At 38.5% G+C, this 7,064-nt stretch overlaps 1 non-coding gene across 1 annotated transcript; it reads right to left on the bottom strand.

The window, feature by feature from the left end:
• Positions 1-5,363: 5,363 nt before the first annotated feature.
• On the bottom strand, positions 5,364-5,470 carry LOC145110474 (small nucleolar RNA R71). Its single transcript, XR_013709851.1, has one exon. It is a non-coding gene; the product is annotated as a small nucleolar RNA R71 (small nucleolar RNA).
• Between the last annotated feature and the right edge of the window lie 1,594 nt (positions 5,471-7,064).

Below are 7,064 nucleotides of genomic sequence, written 5' to 3' on the forward strand. Positions count from 1 at the left end.
CCAGGACTGCATCATAGGGATGTAGGTCGAATCACCAAGGACAGTATAACAAAACGAAAAAGTTACATTCATGTAAATGATTAGGATACATCTAGAGCAAACCATAAACACTCACGAACTCATTCCTTGTCATGTAACAAAATCATGCCTCCGAAGAAACGTAACCAACCCGCTGGCAAAACACCAATCCTTCAGATGAATACGGCTACTTTTCAAGCTGCGGTCACAGCTGCCGTTACAGCTGTCATGACTCACCTTAACGCTAACAACGCAAATGGTAGTGGAATTGTTATCAGCAATCCCAATCCAGGTGATAACCAAGTACAACAACGAGTGCCTACTCGCAACGACACACCGAACCTCCAAATGCATAACAAGAAACGGATGTTCTGGGATAAGAAGAAGGGAAAATCACCTCAAAAGTTAGCCAAGAGACAACAATCAGTGGCAGCCTCCGCGGCCACGAAATCTGTTACTCCTACTGTCGTTTCTACTAGTATCCCGGTTACCCCTACCCCAGCAAGGCAGTATGCTGGAAATCTACCCAAGTGCAAAAAGTGCAGCTTCCATCACCTGGGAGTCTACCGAGTGATTCATTGCAAGAACTGCAACAGCAACAAGCACACTACCCGTTTCTGCAGAGTCCCGATCCGGAACATTACTTCGACCACCAATGTTGGAATCAGTCTAATATGCCACCTTTGTGGTGAAATAGGACATTTCAAAAGGGACTGTCCAGCAGAGAAGAATAGCGGGGGATCAGGACGAGTTTGACCCTAGAATGTGGGGAAGAATCAAAGAACCCTGCTATAATTTTGGTACGCTTCCAAACCCCATTAATTAATTATACATGACTAGTGTACACCGAACGGTTATAGAGAGACCTAGTAGGAGTCATTTCTTGAAAGTTCATTGTTTCAAATTATCAGAACCCTCGTTTAGTTGTAATTGTTAGTTTTTGATAAAATAGGGTTCGTAGTAATCATACCAAGGTTAGTTCATCGTCCTAGTCATCATTTCTGCTTTCAATTAACATAATATCTGATTCGTCAAGAAGTTCCGACATCATCATCCGACATGGTTTGGCTTGGTCCTTACCATGCAAAAATTTCCGTGCAGTGTAAAAGAACTCTTCCCTTAATCAACCGTCAGATGAAATTCTTCCGATCCATAACGCAAAACCCTTATATCATCTCTCACATCAGAACTTTAGAAGTACCCATGCGAGAGGTACCAGGCCTTTCTAGCCTACCCAATAGTTAATAGCCTTAAAGCCAAAAACACCAAAGAAGTCTCAGAAGTCAGTAAACACCCGAAGTATACCCAATAGATCTCCGAAGAAGACCACTCGTATCGCAGGTCATGTTCAAGAATAGAGACTAAGAACTCATTAGGTCAATCAACCGCTTCTAAGTGTATACGCAAGGGTGGTAAATAATTTAGACTTAACAGGATTTAGGATGTGTGATTCCGCCCTATATTCTGTTCATTGTCTTGTTGTGGACTTGGGGCAGAGCCACCCATCCGAACGTTTTGTCAATCTAAATTATATACGACTTGTATACACGAGGTGATGGTGGATGACCTAAGTATAAGTCTTATCATGAACTTCAGAGCAAAAGTCTGCAAGCTCACTACAAACCACCGGAAATACCTAAGAGGAAGTTGTGGCAGATTACAAAGAGCTTCATAATCAAGTTAACCAAGGAAACAGGTGGACTTGATTGCCATTTTTTGGTGATCGTTTCCAGATTAGACAAATCTGCACCCTTCCTACAATTTTAAGGAATCAGGCAGAATAGAGAAGTTAACTAGGACGTGTGCCCGAGAAATTAGTTAGACTGCACGGTGTTCCAATATCTTTTATTTCCGTTTGAGATAGTAGAATCATCTCCCAGTTCAGGCAGTCACTTCAGAAATTTTTGGAAACTAGGCCAGTCATGATGCATGGCCTACCATCCTTAAACCAACAGACAGAATGAGAGAACGATTTAATCATTAGAAGTTGCGCGGAGATCATATGTGATAGACTTTGGAAGAACAAGAATACCCAATTATCAACTAGTCGAGTCCTTGACCATGCTAGCACTTAAAGTTGCTCCATTCGAAACCCGCTTTGGTCACAAGTACAGATCCTCTCTGCACTGGATTAAAGTAGGCGACACGCAACTAGCTAGAGGTCCAATTTCCAGACAACACCTTCGTTGGTCCGGAATTCATCCGAGAAACTACCGAGAAGAGAGTACAAATCCAGGAGCGACGTGAAGCTCCCAGAGTCAGGCAGAACAGCTAACGCCGTCGATAAGAGAAAACCCTTGGAAATTCCTGGTTGGTGACCTCGTCAGGTAAAGGTCTCATCCGGAGGGGCAGAATACGCTTCGGAAAGCGTGGAATGCTAAATCCAAGGTACGTAAGATCATTTGAGATTCTTAATAGAGTTGATCCAGTAGCTTGTAGACCCCGACTACCTCGTAAATCCAATAACATACACGCTACTTTCCACGTCTCTAACTTGAAAATTGGTTGTCCGACGAGACTTTTGTTATTCCACTCGCTTTGATCGAGGTAAGCGAGAACCCCAACTTTGTGGAAGAATCCGTAGAAACCCTAGGCAGCGTAGTCGTTAGGACTAATTTGATCCCTATCCTCATCGTTTCCCTTAGTTTATCTATAATTGCTTAAACTCTAATTTCGGGACGAAATTCCCTTTAACGGGGGCGATGATGTAACAACCTGAAATTTCTATCTTGTAAATCCATTCAATCCAATCAAATGTCAGACTTGTTTCTGCTATCTTTTAGCATTGTTAAGGGTCTGTTTAAGTGTTCTAAGCCTAGTACATTCAAGGATTGTGTGTAGGTATGTGTTAGCTAAAGTTCATTGAGTTGAAATCGATCCGGAAACTCCATCACAAGGAGTTTACGGCCGCAAACTAGAGTTTACGGTCGTAAACTCTTGGCAGTCGTGAACCCCTCTCCTGAAGTATGAATTTCCTTCATTATTCCCTTGTTGCTCACATCTTCAAGTCAAGAAAACTCATTCTCTCTCAAGTATCATCAAGAACACTTCCATTTCTCTTCAAAGTTGTAAGTGATTATTTCATTATTAGTTGATATCCTTCTTGATCTAGTAAAACGCTTTGATTTCATCCATGAATTCAACTCTTTTGGGTTAGATCTTCAAATCATCATCTTTTCACCAAGAACACCAAGAACACAAACTTGTTCTTGGGCCGTAAACACCCTAAAGACCTTCAAAGTGTGAGTATCTCTTCTATCATCTAGTTATCCATAAGAAACACTTGATTCCTAGCCATGAAAGAAACAATTAGTGCATGATCTTCAAGATTTTACGGTCGTAAACTCTTCCTTTGGCCGTAAACCCTTCATAAGATCATGATTTTGGTCGTAAACCTTCTTAAGACCAAGATTAGGACCGCAAACTCTTCATAGAATCAAGTTGGGTCGTGAACACATCATGTGTTCTTGGCCGTAAACTCTTCTTTGTCCGTAAACACACTTGGTGTGGCCGTGAACTCCCTTAAATCAATCATGTGTGATTGATACACTCCATTGTGAGTGATTCCTAGTCCCTAGGGGTGTTTATAATACATGATTACTTGTTATACACTAATTGTATTCCTATATATATGATTATATGTCTAATAGGATCAATTTGTGCTTCGGGACTCCTTTTGTAATCTCAAGCATCCTTTATCTATCTTCCATTCGAATCACTCACTACAGGTAAGTTCATACCCCTAACTTATCTTTTAATGATTTTAAATGCTTTTATGGGGGGGGGGGGGGAATACAAGTAGAAAACAATATGGTTATAACATCAATCACATGTGACTTATAACTATCAAACAAGAGGATTTCTTATACTTCAAAACTGTATTATCAAACAAACTGTTTCAAATCATTTTATAAACTGACATCAAGTCATCAATAACCATTCAAATGTTTCAAATCATTTTATAGTTTGCCCGGCAGGCCAAGGGGTGACAAATGTCACATCAGTTTCGACGCCAGCAAGTCGTCGTGTTAAACACTTGTCAATCAGTATGGTTATAACCACATCACATTTTAACCTTAATTAAACAAATTGGTTTTAAGGTAGTTAGTGTTTCAGTAGTTACTTATTACAACATTACTGTACACTGTCGTTTTCCCATTACATTCATATAGTGATCTTCTCACATAAAAGGTAATGTAAACTATTTTCTGGTAATAACAGTCATATATTTGGGAAAACACTCACTTTTACAAAAGAAAAAACATACAGAACAGTCGGGTCTTGGTAGAAGACTACTCTTCATTTTAGTAGAAAATATAGGATTTTCTAGGAAGTATACAAACTTTACGTCAAACATTTACAAAGTTTACATCAAACATTTACAACCTTTACATCAAACCTTTACAAACTTTACATCAAACACTTACAAACATTTTCTTCAAACTTATACAAACATATGACACTAAAATACTTATGAACTCACTAGATTAAATGTTGATCTATGCTTTCAAAATAACTTGTATTCTCAAGTCACCAGTAGACAGGTACACTGGACCTGGTTTTGAGAAGACGGAGCATGTTCAAGACTCGTCTTTTATTTTGATATATATATTTTTGGTGTCTTACAAATACATTTAGAACACTCTTGTATTAAATTATATTATTAATGCAACGGATGATGTTGTTGTTTGTTTTACTATTGTGCATTGTTATGATACTGAACATGACGTCCTCCGCCCCCGAACGTTTCCGCCGTTCTGGTTTGGGGGCGTGACATCAACTTTCGAAAAAACTCCAGAAAAAAGAGAAATAGATTACAAGCCAGAAACCGAGAGCGATTAAGAAGAAGACGTCATAAGCGAACCCAACAACATAGTGGGGTACATAACGACTATAACGATGGAGGAGAACAATCGACATACACGACATGATAATGGACCGGGACTCGTGCCACCTGAAATTCTAGTCGTAGTGAATTTTGAGATTAAGGGACACATCCTTAGCATGCTCAAGGATATACCATTCTTTGGGAAGAACCATGAAGATGCATACAATCATATTGAAGAGGTTTTTGAGATATCCAACTGTTTTAATTTTCCAAATGTTACCAAAGATGAGATTATGTTAAGAATGCTTCCAGCTACATTAACGGATGCAACGAAGGATTGGTTAAAATCACTTCCACCAGGAGCCATCACGACATGGACGAATTTGAAGAAGGAATTCATTCAACAATTTAGTACATGTATTTAATAAGTAATATAATGAATCATGGATAGTTCTTCTATACAAAAATTCAATATTCAAACATTGTTATTTTTAAAGGTCCATCTTCGATGGTCTTTAAGTTAAAGAAGAACATCTCAAATTTCTAACAACATGATACGGAGTCATTATAAAAATCATGGTAGCATTACGAGGAAATGTTACAAAATTGACCTCAACATGACTTAAATGTGTAACAAGAGATTACAACATTTTATGATGGGATAAATGTGAGCACATGGCAGCTTCTTGATTCCCAAGGGCCCATGACAAAGAAATATCTAGCTACCAACAAAGCTCTTATTGAATAATTTGCCAAGAATTTAAGAGAATACCATAATCGAAGGGAGTATGTTATAAGATTAAAGGTAGGTGTAGATGGAGATCAACACAACCTCACTTCACTTCTTGCAAAACTCGACACCATGGATAGAAGAATCACAACGATGGGGCAATCAATTCAAGTGATTCAAGTGGGATGTGACAATTGTAGCGGACCACATATTACAAAATATTGTGATTTAGATGAGAACAGAAACAAGAAAATTCAAGTGTGCTATTCAAGTGGTGATAGGTTTGATGAAGATTCAAGAAAGCCAAAGGAGTGGAAACCTTATGAAGAATATTAAAAGGAAAAAGAAGAAAAATATCGACAACAAGGACGTGTTTTCTACCTAAAAGAGCAAGTTCAAGTCGAGAAGAAAACCTGTCTCGAATCGGTATTAAATAGATTCATGGAGGCTAGTGAGACGAGGCACAATAATACAGATGCTACTCTGGAATCAGCAAGCATCTATAAGGAACATGGAAATGCAAGTTGGGTAATTGACTAAGCTCATTCCTGAACATTTAGCTAAGCAAGTACAAATAATATCAGGGCAAATTCGAAAGCTCATGTGTTGGCGGTTACAACTGAAGGTAGAGAAAAGTCATAGCCTCTAGTGCTCTTGAGGACAATCAAAGAGCATCCCGACCATCGACCCGAAGTAGAAGAAGCAAAACCAAAAACGATTTATGTTCAATCTCCATGATGTGGCGAGTATACTCCCACGACATTGCCACTAGAAAACGTTTATGAGTCCCTACCTGTCAATACATACCATCCACCTATTATATATCCATATATGGTTAAACATAACCTATTGGAATAGGAACACAAGAATTTCATGGAGCAAGTTAAGACCCTTTCAATTAATATTCCATTTGTTGAGGTAATTGCAAAAATGGCCGGGTACGAAAAATTCATCAATGATCTATTTAGCAACCGAAATAAGCTGGATAAAGTCTCAAATGTGGTACTCAATGAACAATGTTCAGTTGTTGTGAAAGAAGGTATTCCAAGAAAAATTAAAGATCCAGGGCGCTTGAAATTGCCTCCTGAGTTTGGCAATACAACAAAAAACAAATGTGTTAGCCGACTCGAGAGCAATCATAAATATCATACCTTATTCTTTCTAAAATAAGCTTAACTCTCCTAAGTTAAATACCACCAAAATGGCTACCCACATGGTGTATCGTTCGATTAAATACCCTCATAGAATTATAAAAGATTTATTGGCTAAAGTGGGAAAGTTCGCATTTTCGGTCGAGGAAGATTTATTGTAGTGTTATAAATGAAAGAAGAGGAAGATTTTTCTATAATCTTAGGAAGACCTTTCCTAAGTACCTCTTATGATTTGGTGGATATAATATGTTGCATTAGATGTCTAAGCCCATAACTATTATTGGTATGTACTCGACCCAAGACTAGCATGGTCCATTTGGTTTGCATATCATCAGGA

Source organism: Lactuca virosa, chromosome 4 (genome assembly GCF_052849685.1).
Source record: "Lactuca virosa cultivar CGN04683 chromosome 4, Lactuca_virosa_CGN04683_v6, whole genome shotgun sequence".
Taxonomy (NCBI): Eukaryota; Viridiplantae; Streptophyta; class Magnoliopsida; order Asterales; family Asteraceae; genus Lactuca; species Lactuca virosa.